The sequence below is a fragment of the Pleurodeles waltl genome, chromosome 4_1 (assembly GCF_031143425.1).
Source record: "Pleurodeles waltl isolate 20211129_DDA chromosome 4_1, aPleWal1.hap1.20221129, whole genome shotgun sequence".
NCBI classification, from domain to species: domain Eukaryota; kingdom Metazoa; phylum Chordata; class Amphibia; order Caudata; family Salamandridae; genus Pleurodeles; species Pleurodeles waltl.
In genome coordinates, this window is record NC_090442.1 from 456,559,202 (window position 1) to 456,581,525 (window position 22,324).

At 43.6% G+C, this 22,324-nt stretch overlaps 1 protein-coding gene across 1 annotated transcript in view; it reads right to left on the reverse strand.

Annotated features, from left to right (window-relative positions):
- TMEM243 (transmembrane protein 243) overlaps positions 1 to 22,324 on the reverse strand; it is a 184,626-nt gene that overhangs the window by 1,235 nt on the left and 161,067 nt on the right. The gene's annotated exons all lie outside the window — the stretch shown is intronic.

A 22,324-nucleotide genomic window follows, 5' to 3' on the forward strand; every position in this document is an offset into this window, starting at 1 on the left:
TTTGCCTAAAACGTACTTTCATACTGCTGCCTTGATATGGGCCCACCTAAGGACAGCAGTAACACAGCAACAATACATATAGATCATGCAAGCACAAATGAACTAGTTCTCCAGAGAAATGACCAAGATACTTACCTTGAGTTATGCCCTTTCTGGTGAATACTCTAATTACAGATTCCTCACCTTAGACTATCCCCAGAAGCCAGACTGGATCTGCAGATTCTTTCACTACAGTGATTCCCCCATGCCACTGCTTAGCATTGTGCATCTCCACACCACTAAGCCAGAAGTGAGCGGAACTGCTTACAAGCGCCACTCCTGCACACCAGTGCCAGTTCTTTACCCTTTCCACACCTTAAGAAGCAGAGTGTGAACAATTGTTGGTGACCATACGCTGCATGCTAGCTATAGATATTTTTAGATGTTAGGAAGAGGCCACCACACAGAATGAAGTTGTTGGAGGGCAGTGATAAATGTACAGTTAGACAGTGTATCCACCCAAAAGATCATTTACCAAAGGCAAAAGTAACTTGTTATGATGGATGCTTCTAACTGTGGATTCCTCATCTTGGAACAGACACCAAAGCAGTACTGCCCACCCCTTCCCCCAGGTGGAGGGTCTGTGGAGTGAGCTCAGAACAAACTGTCTTGCAGGACCAAGCAGGCGAAATGTCCTTCCTGCCTGATCTGGCTGTTAAGTCAGTAGTGGTTTGTGAACGTATGCACTGATGACTACGTCACAGCCTGGTAGAGGTCAAGGACAGGCACTTCAAATGCCAATGTAGTGGTAGCAGCTTTAGCCCGAGTGGAATGGGTTTTCGAGAGGCTGCTTTTTGGCCTGTGTTTAGCAGATCTTAATGAAGAGGACTATTCACCACTACAAGGTCCTTTTCTGCACCTCCTTCCCGTTCTTTGCTCCAGAGAGCCCCACAAATATCTGATTGGCCACTTGATGGTCCTTTGTACAATGTAAAAACTTCCCTTTTTTTTGGTGTCCAACTAATGGAGCCTCTACTCCTCTTTTGAGGGGTAAGGGTGAGCAAAGAGTACACGTAGAGTGAAGGGTTATCAACGTGAAAGGGAGTCACAACTTAAGGTATGAAGGCCATCCAAGTCCTCACATACATCCTTGAGGGGAAAGGGGTTGATGTAGGGAAGAAGCACTGAAAGTTTAGTTCACTCGAAAGGACAAGCTGCCATATTCACAATGAGAAGACAGTCTATAAGGTCAGGTGATGCAGTGAGCAGCTATGCATCCATTTAGAGGGAGAAATGTTAAGACCAAGTTATGGTCCCACTGTGGCATCACAAACTGTGGGAGAAAACGTGTCAAACCTTTAATGAACCCCATCACACCAGGTGATATTAACGACAGTTGGACTGGCAAACTTAAAACAACTGACAAATAACTTTTTATAATGCATACTGCAAGGCCTTGCTGGACTAAAAATAAAAGGACATTTACAGCTCGCCGCACCAAGTCACAAATTTGTCCCAGGCACGATGTAAACAGATTTGTGGTGGGGCATCTGGCAGTGAGAATGATATCTAGCAATTGAGGCAGTAAATCAAATGCAGCAGCTCAATATCAACAAATGTAGCTGTACACTGCGTAGATTTGGGTGGAGGACCCCGCCCAGTGTTGAGACTCCAATCGCCAGGGTCCAAAGCAGAGGATCTGGCCAACGTGAGCATCCTTAATCTGTCCTTTAGAAAGGCATTGCAAGGTTGGCGGTCCCAGATAGGCCTGAGGTTCCCCAAACTTCCACAGAATTAAGAAATAGTGAGAGCAGCAACACTGCCTCCCAGTACCTTCTCGATTGTACCTTTGGAATGCAACAGGCTCACCGCCTGTAGGAGGATGAGCAGGTGCTCCTCTAAAATCCATTATGGTCTGAGAGGGGTGTTAGGTAGGAAGAAAAGAAAAAGGTAAGTAAAAGCCATTTTGAATAGCTTCCAAAACCTATCTGTTGGGCATGATGGATCCCCAAGCCAGGAGGAAATGTTACTGTTTCCACTCCTTACTCTGGGTGGGTATGATCTACTGAGGGCAACCTTTAAATGTTTGTTGGTTGGTTTAGCAGGGGAGGAAGAGTCAGAAGACGGGTGACTCTGCTGGCCCACACGCTATCTGCCAGCTCTGGAAATGCAGCCAGAAAGGACTGGTTGCCTGCTGCATTGTTTGTTACGAAGGCTGGCTCTGTCTAAGTCACCTCACGAAAGCTGCCATTACATTTCCAAAAGTAGTGCAGAAATTGTTTTGAAGGAGCCAACTGCCCCAGTTAACACACTGTAGCTCTACCATCTTAAAAGCAGAGTCTGTTGTTTCACCGAAGCAGTGGATCCATCAAAGGGCATATCCATCAGCAAAGCCTAAACATAACTGTAGAAACCATTGAGGCATGCACACAAAGGGTCACATTGGAAACAAATGTCCTGGCGAGGCAATCCATAGTATACAAACCTGAGCAGATATATCTGACCACGCCTTGCCCCTTTTGTATGGTCTGGGGCCCTCAGATCTTCAGGGGCTGTAAGCAAGATCGTGCTGACAATGTCCCAAAGGTGCTGGGTGTCAGGCAGACTGGGTTAATAGACTGCAACGCAAGACTGGATGAAGAAAACATGCATTTACCTAAAGTTGCAGTCCACCTACTTTACTGGTTGATGCCTGGACCATAAGGCTTTCTGGAGCTAAATGTTTAATGGAAAACTCTGGGTCACCAGGTACTGGTCTATGATGGCTGCCCACCTGCTTCTTCCCAGTCGAATAAGAAAATGTTAGCCATTACCACCAGTTCGCCATCAGGAGATCTGTAAGAGTATTACTGAAAAGTAAGCAAAGGCTCAGGCTGCTTTTCCGGGGTGTAGGATTTCAATCAAAACATTTGCTTCAGTCTCAACAAAGGGTAACTGTAGCTCTAGCGCCTTGGTTGCCCTCCAAACCAGCACTCCCAATGAAAAACTCTCCTCTGCTAGTGTCCCATGCAACGAGTAAAGCTCAGTTTCAAGAGAGGTGTCAGGTCCACTGGCATTTTGTACATCAAGGGATAAGGCATCAAGATTCTGATGAGGGAGAATCGTGTTAGTATCCTCACATAATCATCAACGTCCTGAAATGCTACCTGCTCTTGCACAGGATCAGACCTGAAAATATAACAGAACCTCTGTTAATAGCTGCGATGCAGTAGATGTAACGGATTAGTCTGTAGCACATCGGTCCCATTTCGACTGCATCAAGGGAGGACCCAACGACTGTAACTTGGTTAGAGGCCTCTGATTTCTGACGGCCTAAAGAAGTGCCAGAAAGAGCCTTAAGTGCATTGAATATCTGCAGCACAACCTCATAAGTACTCAATCTGCTGTGCAGTCAACTACAGTGCAGGAATTTCCGGGCATGTCGGGACCAGCTGAGAAATGAGCCCAGCGACCTTGAGAAGAGTGACTTGAAACTTGATGCTCTCTCATCTTCTCCTTGGAGGGATGGGGTTAAATGCTTCTTTGCTTTTTTTGTACGTGTTTGGTCTTGATTTGCAGGAAAACTTGGAGCGGAAAGTAGAAACACTGGGTAACGACCCCTAGTTCAGGCCCACAACTTGGAGCAGGATCTGTACGAAGATGGCAACTATTTCTTGTGCTCAGCAACATACAGCTTGGCTTCCCTATCTGGAATCGCCTTTAGGTGCATGAGGGCGAACTTACGACATGACTTACGAGTTGTCTCCAGAACCCTGGCACCATAAAAACCTCATGTGGATCTGTATCGGACATGCGCTTCCTGCAGTTGCAGCATGGCTTGAAGCCTGCCATGTTTGGTAGGGCCATCAATTCCTAGTACACTGTTTGAAGTCACTGGAAAATATGACAAATTCAGGAACGTGGCTCTGGAAGCATGTTGTAATGTGCAGAAAGAAGGGAATTGACAGCACCTAGGGGTGCTGCTTATATGTAGCTCCACTTCCAGTCCAGTTTTGAGCCATACGATGCCACCTAGCGGTGCACTACAGCACTACTGTGAAAAAACATCCGCAAATCCAGTCTGGCAAAGGTGAGGAAACTGCAGTAACAGGTATCCATCAAGTATTGACACAAAGGTTAATATGGAGTTTAAATAGATGTGAAGTGCCTATAACGAGGAGGAAAAAGTTTCCCAAGCAGATAACTCTAACAGGCTTATATACATCAACAAAGTTCATCATTCCTCTCAAACAAACTTGTAAATGTTGGCACATAATAAAACACTTCTACAGGAAAGACTTAAAAAGTTTTGAGAATTAAAATTATAAGGAAAAAAAACGAGTGTTTGAAAGAGGAAAGACTATTCTGCTACAGTGCTGTATATCTGTTCAGTTTGCCAAGATTTGATCAGAAGGTCCACTATTTGAAAAAGCCCACAGGCTAAGGAGAAAAGGTGCAAGTGAACAAACATGAAATATAGACCGAAATGAAATGGAGCACAGACACTGAAGAAAGACCAGAATTTAACATATTTAGGCGTTTCTGTAAATTTCAACAAAATGTGGAGTATAATATACATTTTTTAATCTAATGATCTGTAGTTTACCCAGATGGCGGCATAGAACGAGACTTCATAATACAGGATTAGCACACAAATTATGCAGATCATACATTTCACAGGATTACAGTGACCGTATGGGCTCAGGTCCTTCTAACCTGATTAACAGGTTCGTCTGCAGGCAGTGGGTAGGTAAGAGACGAGGGCAATAAAAATAGGGGTTGCTATACCATGGGCGTACCACTGCTTTGACAATACCTTTCATTCTACAATGTTAAGTGTTCCTGGATTCACAATTGTTCCCCTTTGTTTGGTAGAAATCATTAGTTTATTTAAGGTGGTACAGTTAAATTCACCTCACTGTTCAGGCTTTTCTTTTGGGTGAGTGAAGTAGACAGACTTAAGCTTTACCCTGGATGTAAAAAGCCTCTTTGGAGAGCAGAGACTGTTGCACGTAAATCTGTGAGGGATACCAATTCTAGAGTTCTCAATGTAAACCTAAGATAATTCTCAAGCAATCATCTTTCTTAAATTCAGATGCTTAAGTGGCATTCAAATTAAGGCTTACCCTACTGAAACAGCCTCTACAGCCCTGCCTTCTGTACTAGGGTCGTCTTAGAATAGTTTGCCATACTTGTACATATAACCTGAATAATTAGTCACTCGAACACTCCAAATGTTTATTCTGGTAGGTAGCTTTGCATAAGTCCGCCATCTGGTGTTGGGCTTGGAGTGTTGCAAGTTGTTTTTCTTCGAAGAATCTTTTTCGAGTCACGAAAGCGAGTGACTCCTCCTCTCAGTGACAGGGCGCATGGGCATCGAGTCCTTTGTTAGATTGTTTTCTTTCCACTGTCGGGTTCGGACAGGTTTCCTCTCGCTCCAGTAGACCTCGGTTCCGTACTATCTGAACTTCTCTCTTCTTTCTATAAACGTCGGTATTGTTTTTGATCCTGTTTTTCTCACTTATATTTGATCCGATTGCAATCGTCGGGGGCAATTAAACGCCCTTTTTGGGCAACCTCGCCCTTCTCGGGTCTACTTTGACTTGTGGTTGTGGAACGATGTCAGGCTGATGGAACAGACTCCGTTTCCCTTTCGCCCTTTGTGTCATGCGAAGATCCCATACATCGACCAACACACTTTGTGCAAACTCCATCTCTCCCCGGATCACAGGGAAGAAAGCTGTGAAGCGTGTCGATCCTTCCATATGAAGTAAACTCTGAGGGATCTAACAGCACGTTGGTTGAAGATGGAGTCCAAGTCGTCAGAAACACCCAACATTTTCAGAGACGAACAAGCTCAGACTGCAGTTTCCATAGCAGACTGATTCAGATCGAGACTCTGATGGGGACAGCCAATCTATTCCAGCAGCGCAGTACATGAGTACATCAGCCACTTCCCATCACCTAAAGGCAACCAAAAAGACATCAGCACTGGTCTTAGGTCCACCACTGCTTGCCAGCCATGGTCGAAGCCGAAAAACACATACGGTAGACCAACCTTCGGGTTTGGCACCGAAAAAGACTAAAGTGCATTCAGTGCCAACCGAACAGCATTCTACTCCCGTTTCGCGATTGAGTCGAAGAACGAAGACTTTTACCTTGGAGCCCAAGAAACTGGCATCAGCTTCGGAGCTGACATTCCCAGCCCGACTAAAACATTCGGCCTCCAAACTTTTGGAGCTGAAACCAGTGGGTGGAAATATGCTCCTACTACAGAGGAGTCTTCAGACTTAAGACCTATACTAGAAGTAATGGATGTTAAACGGCGCAAAATCCAGATCCACAAAGACACTAGAAGGATTATTGCTTCTCCTCCTCCTACAACCAAGAGAAAGTTAACTTTCCCAGAGACTTTAGAAGCTGGGCCTCCACCTGCTAAGATATTCAAGCATAAGGAGAAACCAAAGGCAGTACAACAGCCTTCACCACCATATTCTTCTTTACTTCCTGCTACTCCACCACATTCTCCTACACAGTCCCCTATCTCTACACATGGGATGATTTAGGTGACACTCATTATAACATAGACCTATGGGATTGATATGATCCAGACCCTATACCATCCAATGATCCTGATTCATATCCGGCTAGGCTAGCTCCACCTGAAGATAATACTGCCTACAACCAGGTCACAGCTAGGACAGCTACATATCAACGTGCAGTTGCATACAGATCCCATAGAGGATGCTTTTTTTTTATTTTTTATTCAACACACTATCATCCACTAACAAGGAGTATCAATGCCTACCCATGCTCCCAGGCATGTGTAACCATGCAGATGACATTTTCAAGGAGACAGTAAAGTCTAGGGTTTTTCCACCAAGGGTAGACAGAAAGTACAAACATGCACCTTCAGACCCAATTTTTACTACCCAACAAATGTCACCTGACTCTGTAGTTGTTAGTGCAGCCAGAAAAAGGGCAAATAGTCAATCCACAGGGGATGTTCCTCCCCCAGACAAGGAAAGTCACAAGTTTGATGCGGGGAAGAGAGTAGCATCTCAAGCTGTTAATCACTGGAGAATTGCTAATTCTCAAGCTCTATTTGCAAGATAGGATAGAGCTCATTTGTATGAGATGGAGGAGTTTTTACAATACCTTCCACAAGAACACTAAAAAAGGGCGCAGCAGATAGTTAGAGGGCCAGGCTATCTCTAACAACCAAATTAGGTCTGCCTTATATGCAGCAGACACAGCAGAAGGGTGTATTAACACAAGTGTTATCATTAGATGCTACACATGGTTATGAACTTCAGGGTTCAAACCTGAAATACAACATGCCGTACTCAATATGCCTTTTGATAACACTTATTTGGCCCAGAAGTAGATACCACCATTTAGAAACTAAAGAAAGAAACAGCTAAGGCTATAGGTGTTCTTTACACTACCGCTGCTCGGGGAAACTTTGTGGGCCTCAGTTTAGACGTGGTTTTAAACCAGCAACCTCAGAGCCGTCCACATCCCAACAAAAGCAAGGACAACAATTTTACACTGGAGGCTCTTTCAGAGGATCTTACAAGGGAAACAACTTTAGTTGTGGTGGAGGAACCTCTTGTGGTGGATTTACCTCTAAACAGTGACTTTCTGCACATCCCCATACAGTATAAATCTCCTGTGGGAGAAAGACTGAAACATTACTACCAACAATGGCACAACATTACAACAGATCAATGGGTGCTGTCAATTATCCAGAATGGTTATTACCTACAACTCATCTCTACTCCACCAAACATCCCCCCTTGCTCGCACAGGCTTTCGCTGGAACACCTACATTTATTAAAACAAGGGGTACAATCACTTCTACTCAAGGATGCAATAGAGATTGTACCTATATGTCAACGTGGGACAGGAGTATATTCTCTATACTTCTGTATACCAAAAAAGGATGGTACTCAGAACAATCCTTGATCTCAGACCCCTCAATCAGTACATCCGGTCAGAGCATTTCCACATTGTCATTCTTCAGGACGTCATTCCCCTGCTACAAAAACAAGACTACATGACAGCATTAGATCTAAAAGATGCTTACTTCCACATTCCCATACAACCAGCACATCGCAAATTTCTAAGATTTGTGATAGCAGGCAAGAACTACCAGTTCAAAGTACTACCCTATTCACCGAATGCCTTGCAGTGGTTGCAGAATACCTCAGAAGGCAACATATACATGTCTTTCCCTATCTGGACGAATGGCTCATTAAAGCCAGCACCAGTCAAACCTGTCAACAGCACACACAGTAGATATCCTACACAGTCGAGGGTTCATAATCAATTACCAAAAAACCCATCGGCAACCAGCACAAATACAACCGTATCTGGGAGCAATTCTGAACACTCAATCAGCATTAGCGTACCCAAACCCACAAGGAATTCAAGCTTGCCCAAATCTCATATCTCAACTACAATACAATCACACTTACACAGTAAGGTTTATCATGAAACTTTTGGGAATGATGGCCTCGTGCATTGCAACAGTACTCAATGCACGTCTAAACATGAGACCCCTACAATGGTCTCAAGCACAGGGTCACACCAACTTATCAAAAAGGGCAGCCATTTAAGGACCCCGTGCCACAGACCATAATCACAACCGATGCATCAATGATCGGTTGGAAAGCCCATCTCAACAACCTTACCATACAAGGGGACTGGGACTCAATTCAACAAACTTATCACATAAATCATTTGGAATTACTAGCAGTGTTCCTAGCACTCAAAGCTTACCAGCCACAGATAACACACAAAACAGTGTTGATAAGGACAGACATGACACAATTTATTATCTGCAAAACCAGGGGGGGACACACATTTCAACTGTCCCTTCTAGCATAGTCAATTTGGAAATGGGCAATTCACAATCACATTCAACTACTAGCAGAGTATATCCTAGGGATACACAACCAACTAGTGGACCTCTTAAGCAGGACGCAGCAACAAATACACAAATGGGAGATTTACCCACAAGTGATTCAACAGCACTTCCACATGTGGGGAACCCCAGACAGAGACCTCTTCACAACAAGTAAAAATGCATAATGCCCAAACTTCGCATCCAGGTACCCACACCCTCGATCCAAGGGCAATGCTCTATGGATCAACTGGTCAGGGATATTTGCTTACGCTTTTCCCTCTTCCCACTAATTCAATTTCTGGTCAACAAGATCCGTCACACCTCCCTCATTATCATACTCATAGCTCCCACATGAGCACGTCAACACTGGTATACAACACTGTTGGATCAGTCTGTAGTTCCACAGCACAAGCTTCCACACAGACCAGACCTATTGACTCAAAACAAAGGTTAAATCAGGCATCTCAATCACAGTATGCTCAACCTGGCGATTTGGCTCCTGAGGTAATAGAGTTTGGACATCTACATCTTCCAACAGAATGTATGGACATTCTAAAAGAAGCATGCAAACCTACAACCGAACAGTGCTATGCAGCTATATGGAAACATTTTGTATATTACTGTCAACCCAAAAACATTGGTCCACTTAAAGCATCAGTACAGGATATTGTCTTATTTGCTTCATTTACAAAAAGCAAATCTTGCATACTCATCTATTAAAATCCATTTTACAGCAATAGCTGCTTACCTCCAAAACAGACCGCATACTTCTCTGTTTACAATCCCTGTAAAAAAAGCTTTTATGGAAGGCCTTAAAAGAATTATTCCAACAAGAGCTCCACCAGCTCCTGCCTGGAATCTTAATATAGTACTCACAAGGCATATGGGTCCACCATTTGAACCCGTGCATTCTTGCACTCTTCAGTTTATCTCATGTAAGGTTGCTTTCCTAATGGCAATTACTTCCTTAAGGAGAGCTAGTGAAATTCAGGCATTCCCCTTAGAATTCACAAAAATAAAAATAAAAATGTATTCACAAAAATAAAATAGTACTTAGGACAAACCCAAAATTCCTACCTAAAGTAGTTTCGCCATTCCACATCAGTCAGTGGAATTGCCAGTCTTCTTTCCACAGCCAGATTCAGCTGATGAAAGAGCTCGCTCTTCACACATTTGATGTTAAAAGAGCTCTCATGTATTATATAGATAGAACAAAAGATTTTAGAAAATCTAAACAATGTTTTGTGGCTTTTCAACAACCTCATAAGGGTAATCCCATTTCAAAACAAGGATTAGCCAGATAGATAGTAAAGTGTATTCAGACTTGCTATTTTAAGATTAAAAGACAGCTGTTAGTAACTCCTAAAGCACATTCTACTAGGGGAAAAAAGGAGCTTCAATGGCATTCTTAGGAAATATACCAATGGCAGATATTTGCAAAGCAGCCACATGGTCCACAACATGCACATTTACTAAACACTACTGTGTAGATGTGTTATCTTGACAACAAGCAAATGTTGGTCAAGCAGTGCTTAAAACACTATTTCAAACTACTCCAACTCCTACAGGCTAGCCACTGCTTATTTTGGGAGGAGACTGCTTTTCAGTCTATGGAAAACATGTGTATCTGCAGCTACACATGCCATTGAACGGAAAATGTTACTTGCCCAGTAGACATCTGTTTGTGGCATGCAGTGCTGCAGATTCACATGCGCCCTCCCTCTGCCCCGGAAGCCTGTAACCGTTGTAGTACTTTCTTTATGTAACTATGTATATACACTGCATGGACATCTTATTACACACATACATACATTTCTTCACTCCTCACTTCACCCTCCTACGGTAAAACAACCTATCAAAGGACTTGATGCCCCTGCACGCTATCACCGAGATGAGGAGTCACTCGATCTCGTTACTCGAAAAAGATTCTTCAAAGAAAAATGACTTGTAACACTCAGAGCCCAACACTAGATGGTGGACTTATGCAAAGCATGTGAATCTGCAGCACTACATGCCAAGAACAGATGTCTACTGGGTAAGTAACTATATATATATGGATAAGTTACTTAACTGTAAACCCTAGTTCTATTCCAGGGGTATCCTCAAAGCCATAAACACTGAATATTCCCGCCCACTTGCGGGGACCCCGAAGCATATAAAAACACACATGTACATATATGGAAAATATATGAAAAATAATACTTTAGTAGAGAATTTCAATACCAATATAATATATACATGTGTAAACAGTAATGCAGCCTACTTACAGTCTATGTTGAGAAAACAGGCTAAAAAGGTTTTATTTTCAGTTTTTTTTGTTTTTTTTTTTACATAAAATAAAAACCTTCAATTAAAGGTACAAGACTTTCTGTAATCCAAGTATAAGGTATAGAAACTATAAGTAATCTATAATAAAAACGAAAAAACTACATTGAAAATAAAGGAGCATTATTAGCCAATAGGCTGCCGTAAGGTTAACACACAGCAGAATCAAAAACTGGCACCGTGCCTTTAAGACCCTGAGCACCTCCAGTATCCCACCATGTCTCAGGGGTGAGAGTGAGGTGACAGTTGGTTCACTATTAGGCCAGTACTTTTTCCCGCTGGCAAGGAGACATAGAAGAGACAAATGAATAGTACTGCACTTCTAAAAATCACGTCCGGGGAGGAGGGTGGGTTGTTTATGACTTTGATGAGGATACCCCTGGAAGAGAACTAGGATTTACAGGTAAGTAACTTATCCCTCTCTTCCAGAGGATACTCATCAGTAGCCATAAACAGTGAATAGATTAGCAAGCCCATCCCATACCCCTGCGGACGGAGAGGTAGAAGCACTAGCAGTCTATTTGTCTTAGTTAAATAAATTTCCTAATGAAGCCTGACCCACTTGAGTGTCTGTTTTAGCATCTGAATCCAGACAGTAATGCCTTGTAAAGGTATGCACCGATCTCCATGTTGCAGCCTTGCAAATTTCGGAGATGGGTACATTCTTAAGTGCTATCGTCACTGCCTTGCCTCTTGTAGAATGAGCTTTAGGCTTGGCATCCAATTGTTTGTTAGCCAAACACAATACATGGAACTATCCATCTAGAAATCGTCTGTTTTGAGGCCGCCCTGCCTGTTCTCATGTGTCCGTAGTTTACAAATAAGTGATTAGATTGTATGATGCTCTTAGTCTTATCAAGATAAAATGTTAGCACCCTCTTCAAGTCCAGTGAGTGCAATGTTCTATCTGCCGGAGTAGCAGGTTTGGGAAAGAAAGTTGGAAGCAATATGGTTTTAATAATATGGAAGTCCGAAACCACCTTAGGTAAAAACCCCGGGTGGGTCTGTAGCACTACTCTGTTATCGTTAAAAACTGTATAGGGTTCTTTTGAACAGAGAGCCTGAATCTCACAAACCCTTCTAGCTGAGGTAATGGCTACCAGAAAAGCTGTCTTCCACGTAAGGTGTTGCAAAGAAGCTTTGTGGATGGGCTCAAAAGGAGCAGCCATAAGTCTAGACAAGACCACATTCAATTCCCATGGAGGTGAAGGTGTACGAATTGGTGGAAAAACTTTTTTCAAGCCCTCTAAAAAAAATCCGTAACCACTGGCATAGTAAAGAATGACTTTTGCAAGGGTGACTTACGATAAGCTGTAATGGCAGATAAATGTACCTTAATGGATGAAACCTGCAGCCCTGACTTCGCAAGATGTAGGAGGTAGGGTAAGATAACCTCCTCCTGAGCCAGAATAGGACTGAAATCATGCTGCCTGCAACACATGTAAAACCTCTGCCATTTGAATGCATGTGAGCGTTGTGTCAATGGTCTTTTGGAATCCTTTAAAATATTCATGCATTCCTGGGAGAGTACTAGATGTCCATATTGGAGGAATTCAGGAGCCATGCTGTCAAGCTCAGTGAGGGAAGGTTGGGATGTAGAATTTTCCCCCCTAATCTGTGGAGAAGATCGGTATGCACTTCAGCCTCTTGTGAGGTTGTTCTGACAACTGGAGGAGATCTGTGTACCAGTATTGCTGAGGCCATTCCAGGGCTATGAGTATCATCCTGATTTTGAACCTGTAAAACTTTGTTGATCACCGCAGGTATCAGGGGGATCGGTGGAAAGGAGCAGAGAAATGTCCCTGACCAGTCTATCAACAGGGCATTCCCTTTCGTCCCTGGTCGGTAGAACCTGGATGCAAAGTCTGGGCATTTGTTGGTGTGGTCTGCAAACAGGTCTATTTGAGGATGACCCCACTGATGAAAAAATGTCTGCTACGAGGTCGTTGTGAAGCACCCGGTTGTGGGAGTCTAATAGACTTCGACTTAGGAAATACACTTTTGAGTTTTGTTCCCCCCAAAGGTGGACCGCTGTGACTGACATCTTCATCGCTATTAACGAGTGCCAGATGGTTTGTGACTCTCGAGACAGAGGACGAGATCTTGTCTCCCCCCCCACCCACCCGTCTGCTCAGATAATACATTGTCATGTTGTCTGTTTGGACTAAAATGGACTTCCCCTTGAGGGATGGGGAAAAAGACTTGAGAGCCAGATGGATCGCTCTCAGTTCCAGCAGATTGATGTGGTAACTCTGTTCCCTTTTGGACCATAGGCCCTGTGCTTGGAGAGGCCCCATGTGAGCTCCCCAACCTTGTAGTGATGCATCTGTTACAAGGGTCTCGGAAGGAGTGCTCTGGTGTAAAGGAACCCCCACCAACAGATGTTTACAGAGTCCACCACTGTAATGATGTCTTTGCCACAGTTGAAAGGGTTATTCTGTCTTCCCATTTGGCTGTGAGTTGACTCCACCGATCTTACAGAGTCTCTTGAAGAGGTCTCATGTACAATCTGGTCTTTGGGACAATGAAAATGCAGGAGGCCATGGAGCCCAGAAGTGATGCTATTTGTCTGACCGTTGGCCTCAAGAGTGTGAAGAAGTGTGTGACACTTCTGTGCTATTGATGATAGTCTCTCCTCCGAAGGATACACTCTTTCTACATTGGTGTCTAGCATTGCACCTATGTAATGGAGTGTCCGAGTTGGAGTGAGGTTGGACTTTTGAAAATTGACCTGCAGACCCAGAGAACTGAAGGTGTTCAGAACTATTTAGAGATGATTCAAGGTTTGCTCTGCAGTGAAGGCTTTTAGCAACCAATCGTCTAGATATGGATAAATGAAGATATTCTTTTTTCTCAAGTGCGCTGCTATTGTTGCTACATATTTGGAGAATGTTTGAGGGGTTGAATTTAGCCCGAAGGGCAGCACCTTGAATTGGTAGTGTTGCGATGCCACTACGAAGCGAAGACATTTTCAGTGCTTTGCTATAACTGGGATGTGAAAGAACGCATCCTGAACTTTTCTTTTCAAATGTATTTGCTCAGATGTCTCAGATAAAAAATGGGTCTGAAAACCACTTCTTTTTCACTAGGAATATCAGTACACTCATTTTCCTCTTTGATAAGATGGAAGCTTTTCTATCGCACTTTTTTGCAACAGGATGAGAACCTCCTTTTGTAGCAATGACTGGTGAGTACACTTAGCTCTCGTTGGGAGCATCGGAGGGGAGAAGACTTGAAACGAAGAGAATATCCATTCTCGACAATATTCGGCACCCATTTGTCGTTTGTTATGGCATGCCACTCGTGTATGTAATTCGCAATACTTCCCCTCACTGGAGTGGTGGACAGGATTGGGGGAAGCGAATCCTCATTGCTTGCCCGATGCTTTGGGGGTAGACTTATGTGGCTTGCTTGGTCCACGTTCTCGTGTCGTTTCACGGGACTGAAAAAACAGTCATCCTGGTTTCTGCTGGGGTCTTTGGGACCAATGATGGGTTTGAACCCTCTGTTGATAAGGGCGCCTATCATATGGCCTGTACCTTTGTCTATAGTCTTTGTGCCTATCTAGTCCCACTGCTTTCATTGTGTCCACTTCTGATTTAATCTTAGCCATCTCATCATCAGTATGTGACCCAAATAGGGAGTTCCCAATAAATGGCAGGTTCGGGATGCGGTGTTGTGCTTCCTGTTTCAACCCTGTAAGGCATAACCAAGAGGACCTCCTTGCACAAATGCCATGTGTCTAGCCATGAGCTACCAAGTCCGTGCCATCTGCAGCAGCACTGATAACCTGGTTGGACACCAAACTCCCCTCCTGAAGGATCTCTTGGAAATCTTGCCTATCTTCCCTAGGCAATTTCTCTACGAACCTGTTCAGAGAGTCCCACAAAGAACGGTCGTATCTCCCCAACAGTGCAGAGGCACTAGAGACCTTCATGAAAGCTGCTGAGGTGCCACACATTTTTCTGCCCAACAAATCCAGATGTTTGCTCTCCTTATCTGGAGGGACCTTCGATGATGAGGCCACCAAATGGGTCTTACGGGGCGGCTAAAATAACAGAGTCTGGTGGTGGATCAAGCCTGAGAAAAAGGATCCTGGTCTGGGGCCTAATACTTCTTTAGGATCCTAGCCGGTGCCGAACGCAGGCGTCATAAACGTGTCCATAGCCAGTTGTAGATGAGCAGATACCAGTGGTAACAACTGCCTAGAAGACGTACGATGATGTAGGGTCTCAAAAATTACCGACAATTAAGTTGTCGGCTCTGGAATGTCTATATTAAGCTTCTGGGCCCCTCTAACCAACACTTCATTGAAGGTGGTTATATCATCCGCTGGCGACACTCCTGACAGAGGAGTATTAGTCAGGGTTGGTGAATAGTCTCTAATTGAAGACTCCAATGCTGTCAACCACGAAGGAGACCTGCATCGTTGTTGACATGATCTATATCGCGGTCGGGACCGCAACGTACTCCTGATGATTGATCTTGATGGCCTGCGTCAGTGTCTAGGACTGGGCTGATCTGATGTTGGCCTGGTCCGTTCGGCGGGCGTCATTGGTGCGAATACTGTGAGTCTGGGGAAGCCGGTGTCTTGTTCAGGCTTTCCAACCATCTCGGCGACAGGTTTATAGGCGAAAGGTGTCCTAGAGATGATGCTCTTGATGCCCCAGATGACCCACTCTGTATAGTGACCACCGGACCTCGATGAGGTAGAGCACTCTCAGTAGTCGGTTGTAGTCCTGTCAATGACTTCTGAAGAGGACTGGTATGTAAAGTCGCTCTCTGTGAGGCAAGTGTCACTAGTGATGGTTGTCTCAACCTCGATCGACGTTGCACTGTCGTTGACAGAGATCTAAGAGTTCCTGATGTCGACTGAGACTTCCCCGACTTCTCAGGTCTCGACGGCAACTGGCGGCCCAATTACGGGCATGCGTCGACGTTGAGTGTCTTGACGTCGAGCGATGGACCAACGGTGACGAGCGTCTTGATGCCGAATGATTTGGCGACCTCGACTAGACTTTGACGTCTGATGTCTTGACGTCGGAGGATGGTGACTCGTCTTCGACAGCGTACGAGATCTCCTGTGCCTACTCGTTGTCGATCGGTGTGTGACCGTCGACAGAGATCTATCCTGATGTGGGATCTGAGTCTTCGACATCATGTCTCTCGACGTCGCCTGAATCGCCGTCGACGGCGGTGTACTCTTCGACATCTAGTGATGAGACGACAGAAGGGATGACGTCGATGGTGAACAGACAGGAATCTTCCTACTGGCTGACGTCGATCTGGCTCGCCGTCTTTCAGAAGAGTCTTTAGAAATCTTCTTAGTAAGAGAGGAGGATGAAGTCTTCTCTCTTTCATGTAGTCTATGCAAACAAATCCTTTCTCTGTCCTTTAGAGTTCTTTTGGACAGATTCTTACAATGTCTGCAGGTGTCAGGGCAGTGACTCTGAGGCGAACACACTATGTACACAGAGTGTGGGTCTTCTTCCCACAAGGACGTTTCACAAAAAGTGAAGGCATTTTCTTGAGAAAAAAAATTTGAACTTTACTCAGGCAATCAGGGAAGCCGTCGAGTAAAGCAGAGAAAAAATGTTTTTAGACTATTTGTCTGGCCAAATAACCAGAGAAATAAGAGCTCAATGCGCCAGTACCCTCACAGAAGGAGCCGGAAAAAAAGAACTGACCTAACTGTGAACCAACTGTCACCTGACTCTCACCCCTGAGGCACGGTGGGATACTGGAGGTGCTCAGGGTCTTAAAGGCACAGTGCCAGTTTTTTATTCTGCTGTGTTAATCTGCATGCAGCCTATTGGCTAATAATGCTCCTTTATTTTCAATGTGGTTATTATATTGGTATTGAAATTCTCTACTAGAGTGTTATTTTTCATATAATTCACATATATATATGCATGTGTGTTTGTATATGGTATATATATATATATATATATATATATATATATATATATATATCTCCTCCTGGGGTCAATAATAAATTAGAGTTCCTATAATTGAAATCAACTATAGTCCCAAACCGCACAGGAACTCTTAGGTGAAGATCTCTTAACAATAAAAGAGCTTAATCAAGCTTTTCTCGTTATAGTTTTATCCTATTTATTCAAATGTCAACATTTTTAATGAAATACTTTTCAACCTGTGTCAGTAAAAATCCAACTTGACTCCGTTATTCCCAATGCATTTCTAGTTTCACATTAACTAACCATATTTCATGGCTTGTTATTATTGCAGTTCAGTTTCGCTCATCACAGCAGAGCGTTCGTCTACATTTTTTATTTGACAACATTACGCTTGTGCACGTTTTTACATGCATGTGCTAGATTTCTCAGTTACTCCCTTATTGGTCACAACACAATATTTATCTGGCTCTCTACTGCATTTAAACAATGATATTGTTGGTCAGCATTCTGGTTCCATTACACATTTTTTTAAATGCATGAGGTCGGTCAATTTTACACTTAAGCTTTATGTTGTTTCCTCATATGCAAAACATTAGAATTTACTTTTTAGTTGTTAATAGAATATTTCCCTAATGAAGGACAGGTTGTCCGAAATACATTGGGAATGAGAGAGTCATCATTGTATTTTCACTGACACAAGTGGGAAAGTACTTCATGAAGAATGCTGAAATTTGAATAAAATAAGATAAAACAATCGCGATAAAGGTTTGATTAAGCATCTTTATAACATAACGTGTATTTGTAAAGCGCACGTTCACCCAGAATGGTATCTTGGCGCTGAATAACAGATGTTTATTGTTACCCAACTCAATCCGACTCATTTTATCAACCTCAGAAAGATAAATGGATGAGTGAACCCACCGGGATTCGAACCTGTGACCACGAAGTCAAATACAGGCCCCTACAGTGGATGCAGTTTATTTCAGTTATTGAACTTTTAGCCTTGCATGTGTCTTACATTAGCAATCTCTCATTTGGAGCGGCTGTTTATATCTTCCTTCCAATAAAATGCTCCATAAACGTTTCTGTCAAACTTCTGTTGACTTTGCTCTAACAAATAGCAACACCTGATGACATTTACCTGGCAATTAACTGTATTCCTATTTACTGGCCCATTGAATCTAGACCAAGAAGGAGAGGAATAAAAGGGTCAATTTTCCCAACATCTTTAGGTCTGCCCACATAATGGCCGAGATCAGTTTCAAAAGTATGAAGTGATTTCTCTGAGTATGGCTTGAACAGAAAATGAGGACATTTTCCACTTGGCAGTCTGGAGACACTTTAGGTATGTTTGTAGGACTTTTTTTTTTAAATAGCTTTGTCTTTGAAAAAACAGTTATAGACCTCTTTAATAAGAAAAGGCTTGACGCTCAGAGACGCACTTGGATAACGTAATAGCCTAAATGCTCTATTCCAAGATGTTTACCGATCTAGCATTATGCATCAGTTGATCTACAAGCTTCTAAACAAAGCGTTTAGGTTCCCACAGCAGGACCTAATAAACGCTTTATGAACATTATGAGGAATTACAGATTAAACAATATGCCCACCAGGATGCTTATTTGAATGTAGCTGCTCATGGGTCCAACAACAGTTCATGACAGTTTTGGTTGTACGAAGTAGATGATGTATTACTCGAAATTATGTTTGACGGTTTACTTTGCAATAAAGAACATATTTCACTTCTTACAATAGATTTGTCTGATAGAAGGTGCTGTCGCAGATTGCAAGTTCAAAGCAAATTCATCGAAACTGTCTAGTAGTTAAATTCCATGCAATAAGGCCCAGGACCACTGACGTGTGTTCCAAGACATGTTCTTGTGTGTGCAGATGTTCTCTGAATTCATACTGTTCATGGTTTCACATGAATATTAGTCTGCACACACGTCTCTACCTGGCTCTTTTAGGAACTCTCCTACCAAACTGCAGCTACACGCCCGGCATACACGGCGTTAGGTGAAAAGGTGTAAGCCTCTTAAGCAGAGAAGCGAAATGCCCTCACTCCTGGTTACCAGGCTGCCGGCAAAGGTTCAGCATTTCATAGTTCGATTTGTTTGCATAGATCTGGTTGGATTACTCTCCAAGGTGTCTAGCCCTTGTGCATCGGTTTGATGTCTAAATTTGTCCTCTTGGTAGCACGCCTCTCTCTCTCTGCTCAAGGACAAATACTGGGTTATGTACCACTGCCAGCAGGTGACTTTTGTTTTCCTCCAGGCTACCCATTTACAAGCCCCATTTGGCAAGTCTTCTACTGATTTACCATACTGAGAGAGGCCTGCGGATCCTTGGATCCGGCTCTGCCACAAGTTACAATTTTATACAGTCTCATTTTTTGGGTGCATAAGGAATGTGAATTTGCAGGGACAAGCATGTTACTTGATGCTATTTCCTGTAAATACTCTAACAACCTTCCCGTCGGACTAAACTCTTAAGACAACGTGAGACAAATGTACATAATAATTAGAACGTATTTGTCATTTGCAATATGCTTCCACTCTTGCAGGCAGTTTAAAATGCTTACCTCCCTACTGAGATGGGTAACTGGAAAGACACTGTATGCCTCCTCCCAGTGGCATACAAGCCGCTGCTGTTGGTCGATGTCTGCCTTTCCTTCTAGAAAATGGCTCTCCGAAGAGTAGCCCAGGAGCTAATAGTAACTCACTAATACCCTTCAAGTAGCTTACTGTAGTGAAGCTGAGCCCAGTACATCATTCAGAGGGTTTATGCCCATTAAAGAGACAGCACTACTCAACTCAGACCCGCAGAGTGGCATTCAGACAAATCAATGGCAGGCCTCAAGCTCACACGTAAACACATTGTGTTGGTCTACGAGGCCTGCAACACAACCATCTGTAGCCACTCTCAAACTAACAAAATCAGGAGACTGGGTATGTTGTAGGCCCAATATCAGTCACACATGTGAACAATGGGCTAGGAAAGAAACATCCCAGCAGTTTCCAGAGCAAGAGTCAACACAGAGACACACAAGTATGGGCCAGCAGAGCCAAGAGAGAAAGTGTGCGAGTTGGGTTCATAATCAGCCCAGGAGCAAAGTCAGCAAGGGCTAGAGCCAGAGCTGAGAGACACTTCTGAACCCCATTGTGCATAAAAAAATTGATATGCAGTTGTGTGTCTGTGATTGGTATTGTGTGACAGAAATTATTGATCCCTAGTAGCTCTGCCTGGTGTTGAGGCCCACAATAGTATGTTTCTTCCCAGTTATATGGGGTTCATGTCTGGCACAATTGTGTCTGCCACGCATGGCACAGTACTGGCCCAACATAATAATGGTCATTCTAGACATTTTGTGGGCATCCTTTGTCTAGTTCTGCGGCAGCCATCACTGAAATATTGTGATCATGATTAGCCTAACTGTGTCCATCCCTGACGTATTAATGGTTGAGACTGACTGATTGTGGGCATCCTGGTTGCTGTGGTGTCCTGCCTTGACACAGTACTGCCTATGGTATAATGCTGAGCAATATTGTAATACTAGAAGCAATCTTGGTGTTACAGCAAGCATCCATGGCATGTGATCGTAAAGCCAGTGAATTTGAAGCAGTTGTATATGAGAATCCAGATACAGTGATAAACTTTGATGCCTGCAGGAGGTGCCCACTGCAGGGATGCTTGTACAGGAGGTACATGGTGGGAAGGAGAGAATGCGACCTCCATATCAACTGCATTGAGTTGTTGGTGGGTTAGGCCATCCTGGCACTTACGAATGACAAGGTGAAGTCTTTTATACTAGTGCAAATGGACGATTTGTCCACAGTGAGGTACATAAATCACCTAGGGGGATGGGATGAAGACTCATGGAGAACCTGGTGAAGCATCTCTGGCGCTGCCGAGACTGCTAAACGTGGAACACCTCCCTGCGGTGGTGGACTGGCACTACAGATACAGATTCTGGATCCCAAATGGAGATTGTGTGAGATAGCTCGGTTCATGATGCAACTGAATCAGCAGGTCCCTAAATGTTAGACAAAAAATGGATCTGGAGTCATTGGGTGCACTATGCCTCTGCACGATTTGCGATGGTTGCATGATTGGCTGTGAAGGTAAAGAGTCAGCTAGCAAACTTCACCTTGATAATGCCAACATGGTGATCACAAGCTAGGTGAACAGCTCTGCTAGAACTTTCTTGGAGTTTTCCAACATCTCAGTCATCTGCTGGTAGAGGAATGATCCCCAACGATGATAGAGTTTAGGATTTCGGGATATGTTCCCAAGCATTTTGAGCAGAACTGCAGAGTTCCAAACAGGACCAGGGATACAAGGTACCCGCAAGAGATATCAATCAGCCTGAATAGATGGACTTGTTTGTGCCTGGGAACAACTTGGATTTTCAGGGGTATCTGAGACAAGTGGTTAATTTTCTGGCGGGGTTGGATGAAGGAGGATTGGCACACCAGACAGTCTGCAATATTGGAAGGGACTTACCAATAGCAGGGATCTTCAGTCATTGAACATCACCTGGTGTGTAGACTAAGAGAATTAGAGTGCTTTTCCTCCTGAACCCAGGTATTTTCATCTCTGGGATGTGAACAGAGTCCATACGATTTTTCATAGGTGAGAACAAACCGGTATCTTTCCAGGAAGGAACTGTCAGCAAACCTAACAATACTTCTATGCCTTGTTTTGTGTAACAGAATTATGGACATTCGGGCACTGGACTTATCAAGCAGGAAGTTTACGCTGAAGAAGTGGCTTTTACAAGAGCAAGGACTAAGTCCAGCAGTAGGTGGTGGTCTCTTACACATTTTCTGGAGAATCCAAACCTCTAAAAGTTGAGATGCCTCATAGCATATGAGAATACGGCCAGGGATTTAAGACTTATGGAAGTAAATTAGCTGCTGATGTACCTAAGGAAACCATTTTCATCAGTGCCTTCGACCACTTTGGAATGGTCTGGTAGACGGGTGATGAAGGAGGCTGCTATCATTACAGAGGAGTTTGAAAAAAAGTCTGTCGGAGGGGCTACGGCATGCAAGGCCTTTATGTTGGAACATTGACTGGCGAACACTAAAGTCTGTGGACTATCCTCAAATTCTACCTTAAAAAGTCTATTTTAAACCAGTTGAAGATTTGCCATTGTTGGAGGTAGGCTCTGAAACAGTATAATTCTCGCCCCAGTACTGACAAAGAATGT